This window comes from Callorhinus ursinus, unplaced genomic scaffold, assembly GCF_003265705.2.
Source record: "Callorhinus ursinus isolate GAN/ISIS: 27379988/994484 unplaced genomic scaffold, GSC_fseal_2.0 scaffold8, whole genome shotgun sequence".
Classification (NCBI taxonomy): domain Eukaryota; kingdom Metazoa; phylum Chordata; class Mammalia; order Carnivora; family Otariidae; genus Callorhinus; species Callorhinus ursinus.
Window position 1 is genome coordinate 16,109,959 of NW_027397070.1, and position 15,092 is coordinate 16,125,050.

Consider the following 15,092-nt stretch of genomic DNA (forward strand, 5'->3'; position numbering starts at 1 on the left):
TTCCTTCCTTCCTTCCTTCCTTCCTTCCTTCCTTCCTTCCTTCCTTCTTCCTTCCTTCCTTCTTCCTTTTCCTTCCCTTCCCTTCCCTTCCCTTTCCTTTCCTTTCCTTTTTCCTCTCTTCTTTCTTTATTTTTTGCATATCTGTCACTGTTTTTTGATTTGTGATTATCATTTGCTTTATATATAACACCTTCTGATTATAGCAGTCTACATGAAGTTGATTCTCTCTTAATTTTGAACCCATTCTTTACTCTTCTCCCCTTCACATTTCAGATATTTGGTGTCATATTTTACATCCTTTTATTTTGTGCTTCTCTAGATTTTTACAGATGCACTTTTTTTTTTTTTTGCTTTTGTGATTCTTATATTCCTTATCTTATAGTTTTTGTTTTCCACTCACAGATTCCCTCTTAACATTTCTTGTAGGGCAGGTTTAGTGGTCATGAATTTTTTTAAACTTTTGTTTGTCTGGAAAATTCCTTATTTCTCCTTCTATTCTGAATGATAGCCTTGCTAGATAAGAGTATTCTTGGCTGTAGATTTTTCCTTTTCAGCACTGTGACTATATCATGCCACTTTCTTCTTTTTTTTTTCAGATTTAACTGAACATTCTTTATTCTTTTTTTAAAATTTTTATTGTTATGTTAATCACCATACATTGCATCATTAGTTTTTGATGTAGTGTTCCATGAGTCAATGTTTGTGCATAACACCCAGTGCTCCATGCAGAACGTGCCCTTTTTAATACCCAGCATCAGGCTAACACATCCTCCCACCTCCCTCCCCTCCAGAACCCAGTTTGTTTTTCAGAGTCCATCGTCTCTCATGGTTCATCTTCCCCTCTGATTTCCCCCCTTCATTCTTCCCCTCTTGTTATTTTCTTCCTTTTTTTTTCTTAACATATATTACATTATTTGTTTTAGAGGTACAGATCTGTGATTCAACAGTCTTGCACAATTCACAGCGCTCACCGTAGCACATACCCTCTCCAATGTCTATCACCCAGTCACCCCATCCCTCCCCCCCCCACTCCAGCAATCCTCAGTTTGTTTCCTGAGATTAAGAATTCCTCATATCAGTGAGGTCATATGATACATGTGTTTCTCTGATTGATTTACTTCACTCAGCATAACACCTTCCAGTTCCATTCTCTCCTGTCCTATAAAGTTTCTGCTGGAATATCAGCTGATAGTATTATGGGGGTTCCTACATATGTAACTGTCTCCTTTTCTCTTACACACTTTAAGATTCTTTATCACTATTTTTTGCCATTGTAATTTTTATGTGTCTTTGTGCGGACCTCCTTGAATTAAAATTTTTTTGGGATCTCTGCCTCCTGAATCTGGATCTATTGTTTCCCACCCCAGATTTGGGAAGCTTTCAGCTATTATTTCTTCAAATACATTTTTCCCCCCTTTTCCTTCTGGGATCCCTGTAATGCAAATGTTATTAAGCTTGATGGTGTCACTGAGTTCTCTAAGTCTGTTTTCATTATGCAGTATTTGTTTGTGTCTCTTCTGTTCAGCTTGATTGCTTTCCATTACTCTGTCTTCCAGGTCAATGATGCATTCCTCTGCTTCCTGTAGCTTAGTATTTATTTCATTTATTGTATTTTTATCTTACTGAGTTTTTCATCTCTGATATGTTATTTTTTATCTCTTTGAAGGGTCTCATTGATGTCCTTCTGCTGTTTTTTTTCAAGTCCAGTGAGTACCTTTATTTTTATTTTTTATTTTTGAGAGAGAGAGAGAGCGAGCATGAGAGAAGAGGGGAGGGGCAGAAGGAGAGAGAATCCCAAGCAGGTTCCACGCCCAGCATGGAGCCCAATGTGGGGTTCAATCTCACAACGCTGAGGTCATGACCTGAGTTGAAATCAAGAGTCAGATACTTAACCATCTGAGCCACCCAGGAGCCCCTCAAGTCCAGTATCTTTATCATCATTAGTTTACATTTTCTATCAGGCATATTACATATTTCTGTTTTGTTTAGATCTCCTGCTCTGGTTTTTATCCTCTTCTTTCATTTGGGATATATTCTTCTGTCTCATCATTTTTGTCTGCCTCTATATTTCTGTTTGTTAGGAAGGTCAGCTATGTCTTCTTTTGGAAGTAGTGGCTTTATGAAGAAGAGATACTGGAGTGCCCCACAGTGCCCCCTGTTCACCAGAACACGGCTTTTCAGTGGAGTGTCCTAAGTGTGTTCCTTGTACCCTGATGTGTCTGAGTCACTTTTCCTTCCAGTCCAGTCATCGGCACTAACTCTCTGCCTGTTGTAGGCTATGCTTGCTTATTGTGGTGTTGGTGGGATTTAGGCAGGCCAGCTGTGAGGAGGCATGCCCTCAGGGGCAGGGCAGTGGCATTAACAAAATTTGCACTGAGTCCAGGGTGATGGGCAGCAGGCTTGGAGTGGGCAAGTCCATAGGAGAACTTGTGGGCAGGGCACAGTGTCAGGATGTTAGGTAACAAGTGTCTGTGCAGTGTCACCTCCTGCAGGTGGACCTTTGTTTATGCTGGAGAGTGGGGGAGGAAAATGGCACCTGCCAGCTCCTTTGTTCCCAGAGAAGTTCTCCAACATCCTCCAAAATCAGTATAAACAGATGTCCCTACTGTTTGCCCTAGGTGTTGTGCAAACTTACATTTCTGTTTTGCCTCTCCACAAGCTGCTGTCTCTTTAAGGGTGGTGACTCAGCTATCACTTGCCCTCCCAGCTAGCCCCAGTGCTGTCACCTGACTTTTAAAGCTCCAGGTTCCAAGTCCTGCTGGTTATACAAACTCGTGGAATTCAGCTCATCTGGTTTTCAAGGCCAAATGTTATGGGGGTTCATCTTCCCCATGTGAGTTCCCTGGTGCGAGGGGCCTTTTCTCTGCCCTCTTCACACCTACAGCTCCTTCCTCCTGTGGGCAGCCTCTAATCATGATTTTGCCCTTCCTGCTCTCTCAGATGTGGCTTCTTATCTACATTTAGTTATGGAGTTTATTCTTCCAGTCTTTGGATTGCTCTCTGGTTTATTTACACAGATGTGAGTGATATCTAGTTATAATCATGGGATGGGTAAGTTTTGGGTCCTCCTACTCTGCCATCTTCCCAAACTCCCTCCTCTATTAGGAATCTTTAGAGTTTCCAGGCACCAAGTTTAGTTCCCTCTAAGGGAGCGACAGATTGATCAGCCACATGTCTTGAAAAACTCATGTTTAAGGTTCATTCCTTACTTCATTTTTATTAAAGTTTTATAAGGTTTATATTTTATTACACTAAAAATGAGAAGTAAAGGAGAGACGTTCAACTGATTTGTTTGAATTTATTGAGCACATACTGTCCTTGGAGTCCTGTAGGAAGTCTGGGAAATGAGGTAACATGTTCTAGTTTTTGATCTTTTGTAAGTGTGACTTAGAGCAATGCTTATTAATTTAGTTACAAATATTGATTGAGTTTTTACTTTGTGCCAGCCCCTGCTCTGTGTTGGAGTTAAAATGGTGAGGAATATATGATCTGTCCATGAAATAATAGCCTAGGGAGTAAGCCAGGCATGAAAATACAATCACAGTCCAAAGATGAAGTGGGGACACTGCTAAGTAATGTAATATCTTAGCCTTGGGAGTATCTAACATCAGGACCCTAGTTTACTTTGTGGATTATGGGGTTTCAGGAGTCTTCCCAGTAGAAGATGAATACAAGTAGAAGATGAATACAAGGTGGACAAGTGGAAGGGCATGACAAACTGGCAAGTACAGAGGAATAGTATAGTTCAGGGAAATGCAAGAAGTTGATGTCTCTGGTGTTTTTTGCATAGATCCATCAGGCACTGTGTGGAAATATAGGAGCATAAATGCTTCCATTCCTACCTACATGACATTGCTCATGTCTATTCCTTCTGCTAATTCCCTGTTACTAATGTTTATCTCACCATTTCCTACCAGGGACATTGCAGCTTTCTCTAAATCATCTTGCTGCCATCAGTCTTGATTATCTTGGATTTATTGTCCATAGTGCTTCCAAAATGATCTTTCCATATTCAAATATGATCTTTTCCCTGTGTTTAAAACCCTTATAAATCTGCCTTACCAATGGCAACAGGATAAACATAGACACTTATTGTATGTTATATGAAGCCCTCATGATCTGGTTCCTGTTTGATAAGTTTTTAAAGTTTATATGTATATTTATCTTGAATGCAAACATGAAGTTTTGGAGGCAGAGATAATTATTATTACTTACAGCAATGACTTCACTATTTCCCCACACCCAGTAATTCATAAGTAATACAATGAGAGCCAGATGTTATCCTATATATTGGGGAATGGGAGAGTCTACACTGTGAAAGGAACCGTGAAGTTATGAATCTGGGAGTTTATATAGGCCACATGCTGCCCCATCATCTCTTGAAGGAGGGAAAGAAACCTTTACTCTCTAGTTTTTACAGTCATTTGGAATGTAAAGGACTGGCTTCAAAGCTCAGGATTTCATTCTCCTTAGATAAGGAAACATACAGAGAGGACTCTAAAATGTCTGGAGGTCTCTGAATAACCAATCACTCTTTAACATCCAAGATTTATCTTTTCTTTTTTTTTAAAGATTTTATTTATTTATTTGAGAAAGAGAGAATGAGAGACAGAGAGCATGAGAGGGAAGAGGGTCAGAGGGAGAAGCAGACTCCCCGCTGAGCAGGGAGCCCGATGTGGGACTCGATTCCGGGACTCCGGGATCATGACCTGAGCTGAAGGCAGTCGCTTAACCAACTGAGCCACACAGGCCCAAGATTTATCTTTTAACCTAGCTTCCAATTTTCTTTGTCAGAAACATGGAAACATTTTCAGTGCAGTTTCACAATGCTCACCTTTCCAGGCTCATTACCTCTTGCTTCTTTGCTGAAACACTGCTCCATCACTGCTAAACTGTTTGTGGTTTTCTATACATTATGGTTTTATGCCATTGTTTATTTATTTTAATATTGCCTCATTACTTTTTTTGCTCATTATTTCTATCAAGAAAAAATTTATATACAGTGAAATGTACTGATCTTAAGTTTATACTTTAGTATGTTTTGATATATGTAAGTATCTGTGTAATACCACCCCAACCAAAATAGAACACATTGCTATCACAGCAGAAAGTTCCCTTTGTCAATTACCCCCTCCTCTCATAGCAACTACTGTTCTGATTTCTATCACTATTGATTAGTTTTGCCTGTACTTGAACGTCATATAAGTGGAATCATATAGTATGTACTCTTTTTTGTCTGGCCTCTTTAACTCGACATATATTTTTGAAATTCATGTCTGTTGAGTGAATTAACAGCTTATTCTTTATGTGGAGTAGTTTCCATTATATGAATATTGCTCAATAAGTTTGTCTTATTCATATATGATGACATTGGGTTGTTTCCAGTTTTTGTCTATTATGAATAGAACTGCCATAAGCACTCTTGTTCAAGAATTTCTTGTGAATCTATCTTTTTGTTCCTCTTGGGTAAATACCCAAGGGGAGAATTGCTGGATTGTAGACAGAGTGTATGCTTAACTATACAAGAAACTGCCAAATATTTTTTCCAATATGGTTGTACCTTCATATTCCATGCTTTCTGAACATGCAGTTTTCTCTGACTGGGGGGTTCTTCTGACCCCTTCTGCTGAGTGAACTCTTTCTCATCTTTCAATTCATAGTCTAAGCATCACCTCCTTTGTGAAAGTTTTGGGAGAGTTGATTTTACTCATTTAGGATGCTACTTTGTCTCATTGTTCCCTCTCCATTTTGGCTGCTCCCCACCCCCCAGACCATAGAAACCAGGAATAGTGTCATATGTATATTACACACTCAGATGTATTAGGGGAAGCTACCAATGTTTTATATTAGATGTCATTCCATAATCTTCTACTGAGCAGTTACCTTGCCCAGCAGAATAGGTGATAAGTTTATAAATAAAGAAAATTTATCATTTAGATGTCAGTTAGTTTTGTTCACTGATTGATGGAGGGATCTGATTGATGAAAGATGTTATGTTGGGGATAATGAAGTTTTGGCTGCCAAACCAGCTCTCTAGTCCTCTATTTGTTTATATAGTGAAAATCCAAGGAAAATAGCATGAAGTCACATAATGTTGAAATAGTTACTGTTACCTCAACATGGCAAGAAGAAATAAAAATTATGTATATGGATTATTTAAGATTACAAACATCATTATCCCCTAATTCAAACAGTATAACAAACTATCCTATTACTACCATCTTCCCTTTCTTTTATGCTATTTTTTGAATTGTAAGTATTTTATCTTTTTTTTTAAGATTTTATTTATTCATTTGAGACAAAGAGATACAGAGAGAAAGAGAGAGAGAGAGAGAGAGGGAGCACGAGCAGGGAGAGAGGCAGAGGGAGAGGGAGAAGCAGGCTCCCCACTGAGCCAGGAGCCTGATGTGGGGCTCGATCCTAGGACCCTGGGATCATGACCTGGGCCGAAGGCAAACGCTTAAGCATCTGAGCCACCCAGGCGCCCCATAAGTATTTTATCTTTAATCCTTCAAAGGATCATGACTTTTTCTGTCTCCTGTGAAGATGATCTAACCACAGAGCTTCCACTGACTAGATAGTGGATTTTGTGTGGGTTGTGGAGCAAGAGAAGAAAGAATATCCAAATGACACATACACCAAGCAATAGATAACAGAAAATGCATTTATTCTAACTTTTTCATGTGCCTTCTAAAAAAAGGGGTTACTTCACAACAAGAAGCTACTTTAATAGTTTGTTGTTTGAAATCTGTTGAGGTTTCTTCTCCTTTTCCACAATTCCCAGGTAGGGGAGAAGAGTTATCATTACTTAATAGTCAGTAAGGTTGACATTTAATGAGAAAGCAGTTCTGAAAAGTGGATGGGTTTTAAAGATCTCAGCATGAATAAGTAGAAATATTAAAGGCAAGAGCTGCCTATAAACGATTGTTGTTAGCTTCAATTTACATAGTAGAGAGCACAGAAAATGTCTAAGATTTCTTCATTCTTAACATTTTAATGATCAAACTATAAGACAATGCAACACTTTAGGTTTGTGACTTTTAAGTTTTATTTTTCAGGAATGAACTAAAGGCAGATGAGTAAGCTAATGTGCTACCAAAAACACCATAGGAAAATATTTATGCAGGACCATTCTTAGCTAATGTGCCAATTTTTTCTCAGAATACATAGTCAGGTGCTATTTCTCTGAATTTCACAAACAGAGGTGTCTTAAAGGGCTCATGGAACACTGTATGTTCATTCTTTAAATGAACTTGGGACTTAATTTACCAATACAGTATATGTGGTGTGTATTTATTTAGTGCTTTCTGTGTTCAAAATGCTGTGGAGAAAAACAGTGAAGATACGCCCTAGTTTTGGCAAAATTTTAGATTTCAGTTGCTTTGGAATAACGGAATGGCACATGTACCTATCAACATAAATATTTTGAATGCATATTTCAACAAAGCAGGCTTATGTGAATTCTGAAATAACTTGAAAGGAAGTCTTTAAGTGTGATTATATTCTGAGCTTAACCTACTTTAAAAATGAAACCTGGTTAAAAACTGAAAACCTTTCTCAACTCTCAGATTTTTATTTTGGGTCACTGTTAAAATGTAGATATATTTTTATTAAATTAAAAAAATAGAGGATTTTTGAGGAAGGTGGCAGAGTAGGAGAATCCTAAGCTCACCTCATTCCACAAGTAAGTAACACCCACATCAGTGCAAATAACCCGGAAAATGACTCAAAGACTGGCAGAACAGATTCTTCACAGCTAAATGTAGAGAAGAAGCCTCATTGAAGAGGGTAGGAAGGGCAGAGATGAGGTAGGGTGACAAATGGACCCATGGGACTGTCCATGGGTGGGAGGGCCACTGCATGCACAGAGAGGGGAAAGGACCAGACCCTCACGCCAGACACCCCAGGCACTGGGGACCCACATGGGGAAGATTAAGCCCCATAAAATTTGGCTTTGAAAACTAAAGGGGCTTAAAAATCAGTGGGACTTAATACCTGGAACTTTCAAAATCAGTGTGCTAGGCCCTGGGAGAGCCAGGAGGGCAGAGGCCCCACCCCAAAGAGATAGCACAACAAACAGCCTGAAGAGATATAGTATGGAAGCAACAGTTGGGAAAACATCTGGGGGTATATTGGAAGAAGATTTATTTACTAATCTCAGAGCATGTGCTGGAGGGCAGGGGTCTTTGGGGGACTTCTCCAAGAACAAAAGAACTGGAGAGTGCCATTTCCTCTCTTGGCCCCCCAGCCTAGATACATGGATACCTGCTGGAATCAGCAGAACATGAGTACTCTCCACCTAGCTTGTTAACAGCGTCCCCTGCCCCCCCCCACCCTGTGTTCTCCTCTAAGATATGCCCACTCTAATATGTCTTTAGCCTGAGCTCATCCAAAGTGGTGCCATAAACCTGGCAGTGTGCATGCAGCTCTGACAGGGTCAACATAAATCCAAAGTGACTCCTGTCCTGGCGAAAGGGGAAGATAACCACACACACCAGTCTACTGTGACCCTATCAGTGGGCTGGGTTCAGACATCTGGCCTGACTGCAAGCCCTGCCCACCAATGAAAACTTCTTAAGGGACAACAGAAGAAATGCACCCTGCAAGTTTGTGCAACTGTATCTTTGCCTGCTTTGACTCAGCTCAAGCCCAAGGAGGCCCCAGACTGGCCCATTAACAACACAGGGACCAAACCCTGCCCACAATAGGCAAAGAGAGCCATTGCAGATGACTGGACTAAAGGCAAACATGGTTCAGTCACAACAGTAGGGCACATGCAGCCCACATTGGAGACTCCCCGGAAGTGCCAGGTTCTGGTGAACAGGGGACGTTGCATGGCAGGGTACATCAAGACCTCTTCTTCATAAGGACGGTACTTTCAAGAGCAAGAGACATAGTTGACTTTTCTAACTCATAGAAACAGATGCAGAGAGACAAAATGAGGAGACAGAAGACTATGTCCCAAATGAAAGAAAAGGATAAAACCACAGCAAGAGACCTAAGTGAAATGGTTATAAGCAATATGACTGATAGAGAATTTAAAGTAATGATCATAAAGATACTCACTGGACTTGAGCAGAGTGGAGGACCTCAGTAGAACCCTTAACAAAGAGATAGAAAACAAAAAAAGAACCAGTCAGAGATGAAGAACTCAATAACTGAAATTAAGAATATGCTAGATGGAATAAATAGTAGACTAGAGGAAGCAGAAGAATGGATTAGTGATGTGGAAGACAGAGTAATGGAAAGCAATCAAGTGGAACAGGAGACAGAAAAAAATAATAAAAAATGAAAATAGTCCAAGGGAACTTAGTGACACCATCAAGCATAATAGCATTCACATTACAGAGATCCCAGAAGAAGAGAGAGAAAAGGGGCAGAAAATTTATTTGAAGTAATAATAGCTGAAAACTTCCTAAATCTGGGGATGGAAATAGAAATCCAGATCCTGAAAGCACAGAGGGCTCCCAACAAGATCAATCCAAGGAGGTTCACACCAAGACACATAGTACTTAAAGTGGCAAAAAGTAGTGATAGAGAATTTTAAAAGCAACAAAAGAAAAGGAAACAGTTACATATGAGAGAAACCCCATAAAGCTATCAGCTGATTTTTCAGTAGAAATTTTGTAGACCAGAGGAGTGTGGCATGATATATTCAAAATGCTGAAAGAAAAAAGCCCCCTGCAGCCAAGAATAATCTACCCAGTAAGGCTATCATTCAGAATATAAGGAGACAAGGAGAGATAAGGAGTTTCCCAGAAAAACAAAAATTAAAGGAATTCATGACTAAACCAGCCCTAAAAGGAATGTTAAGGGGGATTCTTGGAGTGGAAAAGAAAAACAATAAATAGGAGTAAGAAAAGTAGGAAGCATAAAAGCAGCAAAATTCAGTATATCTATAAAAATCACTCAAAGGATTCACAAAATAAAAAGATATAATGTATGACAACATACCCCTAAACATGGTAGAGGGAGAGGAGTAAAGACTGAGTTCATACTAAGTGACTGTCAACTTAATATAGATTGCTATGTGTTTAAGATGTTGTATATAAACCTAATGGTAACCAGAAATCAAAAACCAGTAATAGATATGCAAAAAATAAAGAGCAGGGATCCAAGTATATCACTGAAGAAAGCCAGCAAACCATGAGAGAAGAGAGCAAGAGAAGAAAGAAACAGAGAACTCCAAAAACAACCATAGAATGCATGACAAAATGGCAATAAGTACACACCTATCAATTACTTTGAATCAAATGGACTAAATGCTCCAATCAGAAGACACAGGTTGATAAAATTTATTTTTCTTAGTTTTTTGTTTTCTCCCTCAATTAGTATGTAAGTTGTGTATTCTAAATCTATTATTTTAAGGTTACCCTTGAAACTTTATCATACATACTTGGCAAATTCTAAAGTTAATGTCTAAACCTTTCTTCTAAATGATACAAAGACTTTAGAACACTTTAATTTTGACCACTCACTTTTCAAATAATGTCATTGTTGTCCTGCATTTTAGTCTGATCTTTTAATGTAAAACTTATTACTGTAATTCTATAGAGAGTTCTGATTACCTCTTCAAAATTATATGCTATTTTGTAGAGTATTAAATTTGAGCCTTTAAAATAGTTACTTTACACAGTCAGTGTGCTTTTAAAATTACCCAGTATTTCCTAATTTGTTGTTCTTCCCTTCTTATATCTCAGACCCTCATTCAGGGATTTTTGTTCTTCCTGATGTTTGTCTCTTTAAGAGGTTCCTTTAGTGAAGATCTAGTTTTTAACATTTCTGATATCTAATATTGGATAGAAAAGAATGGATGTGTTGGCATAGTCAGTAGTGAGCAAAGGTCATATACTTTGAAGATTGCATGCTTGCTTCAGTCTATTCAAAATTTCTGGGAATTCTGAGAGTTCCTATATACTTGAATATTTTTCATTTAAAAATTATACATATTTTCTCTTATTTTCTTTTTACTCAGAAATACATATTTACAAAGATATTCATAAATTAATTTTCTCAAATCAATGACATTGAAGTATTTTACAGCTTTTAAAAAAACAGTATATTCATAGCTAAATTATTACTTAAATATTAAAGCTTTGACTTTCATTCTTTTTTGTCAGTAAGTAAAATGCTAAATTAACAAATTAATTTTATTAATATTAATATAAAGTGCTATATTAAATTATTTATTTTAAAAGCAATGCAGTACTTGAAAAGGCTGGGCATTTCATAACACTTTTTAATGTTTTATATTAAAAGTGACTCTAATTATATTTAACAGGTGACAAAGCTGTTGAAAAAACTGACACTATATTAAATAGTTTTAATGCTTTTTCAGCTTTGTGTTTTTCTTTTGATTTGGAGAGAGTTGTTACAAAAGAGATCTGATAATGATAGGTTGATAGTGAGGCATTTAATAACCTCTTGGGATTTTTTTATGGTCTGTGAGGTGGTTTCTTGTACAATAAATTAACAGTGAACTCCATGCCAGGAAATACTAGCACACAGTAGCTTTCTTTTAAGTTATTTTAAAGAATGTGCTTATTGTTTACTTGACTCTTTGAAAATGCACTTTATGGAATAAGGAATCCTTGAGGGATGCTATAGGAAGATATTCACTGATATTTTATGAAAGGTTTGAAAGTTTGGGTTTGATTCTATTTCTTCTTAAGCCTAGAGTTTAGAAGTAATTTAAGAACTAAATAAAAGCCTCTAAAGGGACCACTCAGCTTCTGGGCTTACCAATAACATTTTGAAAAATCCCATTACTATTAAGTACTGCAGTTTTTCATTAGATTTCAATAGCATTTTTTCTCTTTCTTCTGACACTTTGTAAGTAACAGATCTGTACAATTGGAACTTAACACTTTACTGTGGCTTAATATTAATTGTCTTTCTTAACATAGGCAAATAGCATTTAAAACAATGCTTTGAAGAATATTAACAAGAAGAGCAGCCTTTTCAGTCATACAGAGAAATGATTTTGAAGTGACATTATTTTTCACATTAAATTCTGTTGGGAAACCTTATAATGGCTCTTTTTTTTTTCTTTTTTGGGAAAAAGACTTCTAAGCTATAATTTTTGACATTCTTTAGGGGCACTCATGCTTTTAGCTTGCTCCACATAAGTCAAAATAACTTAGTATTTTAGAGCCTTAAAGTTTAATATTAATAGTTTTAAATAATCCTCTTCCTGAAAACTGTGTTGAATATTTCTATTTCTTTTATCATTATCTGCCTTGTAGCAGTCTTTCAAGGAAACTTTCATAAAGTCACAACTTTTCAAAACCATTTTAATCTCTTCCATCTGTGAATTTCATTATTGATTGTATTTTTAATTCAATTCAAATTAAATTTTATTTTAAAATGTCCTTTTTATTTCAAGAGAAGTTTGTTGTTTATAGTTACTTTTTTTTATATAGTTACTTTTCTTAAAGTAATTTTGAGTTGTCAAACTAACTGAGCCAAATAGGTTATTGTGAGAAAAATTTTTCTCTGTATCTTTCCTTCTCTTTTGCATGTTGGTAGGACTCAAGAGAGTCAAAACATCAAAGTATGTTTGCCATTTTTTTTTTAGGAATCTCATATGGCTTTCTTTTTCTGAAACTTCTGTCAATGTCCAAGTGGGTGGTACTCTCCTCTCACATTGCCTTCTTACTGGTAGGATTTGCTTATGTTTCATTTACACTACTTGACTTAAAACAACAATGATTTTTACTTCTGGAATATCTGGATGGTTCTCTGTTCATGTGATATTGGCTAGGGTTCCTCATGTGGGTTTGTTTACTTGATAGATGGTCTAGCTTGCAAGGCCCAAGAAGGCCTCTGTCACATGTCTGAGGCTTCAGTATTGACTGTTGTTTAGGTGACTGTGTCACCTTCCATGTGGCCTCTCTGTCCAAGTAGTGTCTATTGAATTCTAGGTTTCTAACTGGCACAGCATTATTTCTACTACATTCTATTGATCGAAGCAAGTCAGTAAGGTGATGGAAATAGACTCCATCTCTGGATGAGAGGAAGAGCAAGTGAAATTCGAGTATAGTCTGGAGACAAGTCTCTCATCAGATCTATGATTTACAATTATTTTTGGGGGGGAGAGGACAATGGCTTCTTAAATATGACAGCAAAAGCACAAGCAACAAAAGAAAAACTTAGATATATTAGGCTTTATCAAGTTAAAAAACTTTGATGCATCAAAGGACACTAACAAGAGAGTGAAAAGTCAGGATAGGAGAAGATATTTGCAAATCATATACCTGATAAGGGACTTTTAAATCTAGAATATATAAAGAACTCTTACAACTTAACAAAAGACAACCTGATTAAAAATCGGCAAAGGACTTGAATACACATTCTCCAAGGTTAATACACAAATGACCAATAGCACATGAGAAGGTGCTCAAGATCATTAGTCATTAAGGAAAATACCAATCAAAAGCACAATAAAATACCACTTCACACACCACATAACCATTGTTGGTGAATATGAAAAATTGGAAACCTCATGTATTACTAGTGCAAATGTAAAATGGCACAACTGCTATGGAAAACAGTTAAAATGTTAAAAATAGAATTACCATATGACCCAGCAATTACACTTTCACTTATATACCGAAAGGAATTGCAAACAGTGTAGAAACAAAAACTTGTATGCAAATGTTAATAGCAGAACTGTTTACAAGAGCCAGAAGGGGGAAACAGCCCAAATGTCCCTCAGCTGATTAATGGATAAACAAAAGGTGGTATATCCATATAACAGAATATTATTCAGCCCTAAATAACAGTACAGTCTAATGATATTAGAAATAAAAGCCCCCAAATTAGAAAAAACTCATTTTTACTAACTGAGGTGTCTATTAAACCGGCATAAGGACAACACAATATCCTAGATTCAATTTGTTTAGTAAAACCAGCTGTAAATGTAATTTTGGGGGGAAAATATGACCTCATGGTAGGGATTGCTAATTGCTTTCCAGTAGTTACTCTTTCTTTGCTCTATTTAGAACCAGAACTCCCTGTTTTACCTGCATTTGGACTACCCAACTAGAGACTACATTTTCCAGTCTTCTTTTGGCTTAGAATGACCTATCATTATATTGTGGTTAATAGGATATGAGCAAATATTACATAAAAGATATTTCTATCTTGTTTGAATGACTTGATTTGGGGTTTCTGTGAAGCCTCAGTTTAACCTATTTTCTAATAAAACACAAACCCTGTTTGACATCTGGGCTATTGAAGCATGTCATTCATACATATACCCAGACAAAATAAGTAAGAAATAAAAAGACAACATAGTAAAGGAGAGCTAAAGGAAAATAATAATTTTTATTTAAGACATTCAAGACTTTAAAAAGCTAAAGGAACTATGTGTTAAAATATTTTCTTATTAGTGTGGAAAAGAGATATATGAGATTTTAAGGAAAGATATACTTTTTGTGATCCTGAACTCAGAGAAGAACTTATTGAGGATTTTTTGGTAATTGTTGAAATGTCTATATAGAAAATGTCTATATCAAAACTATATCTTTAATATAAATTTTATAGAAATGAATTTTGCATAAATCATTTACTATATCATTTTATGATTGATAATATGTCCTCAGTGTATAGCTTTCTGATGAACTGGCCTAATTCAGGATAACACAAGCTAAAGTAACCACCAGGAGGAGGAAATATTTCTTAGATCAGTGTTTCCAACTGGTTTCTCTAGATGGCAGGACAGAGGAGGGGCTCTACAAAAGTTTGATTTGGATTTGGTTTAAATATTTTTAAAAAATGTTCTAATGACTGTTTAAAAACTAGCGCTATAAAAATTTTCCTGCCATCTCTATTTTAGTGAAGAGAATTCTGAGGGTGCAGAGTGAGCTATGATAAACTGCTACCATTTGAGATTTATTTCCTGTGTGATTTAAGATTGGCTCAATATTGTATAACCAAAACAAAATACAAAAACAAATTGAATCCTGAGGCTGGTATACCTACAACTGACAACTATAACCAGCAATGTAAAATCTTTGGGGTTCAACAGAACAACTTCATTTTATATAAATTTGAACTAAACTGAATTTATACACATAAAATGCTACTTT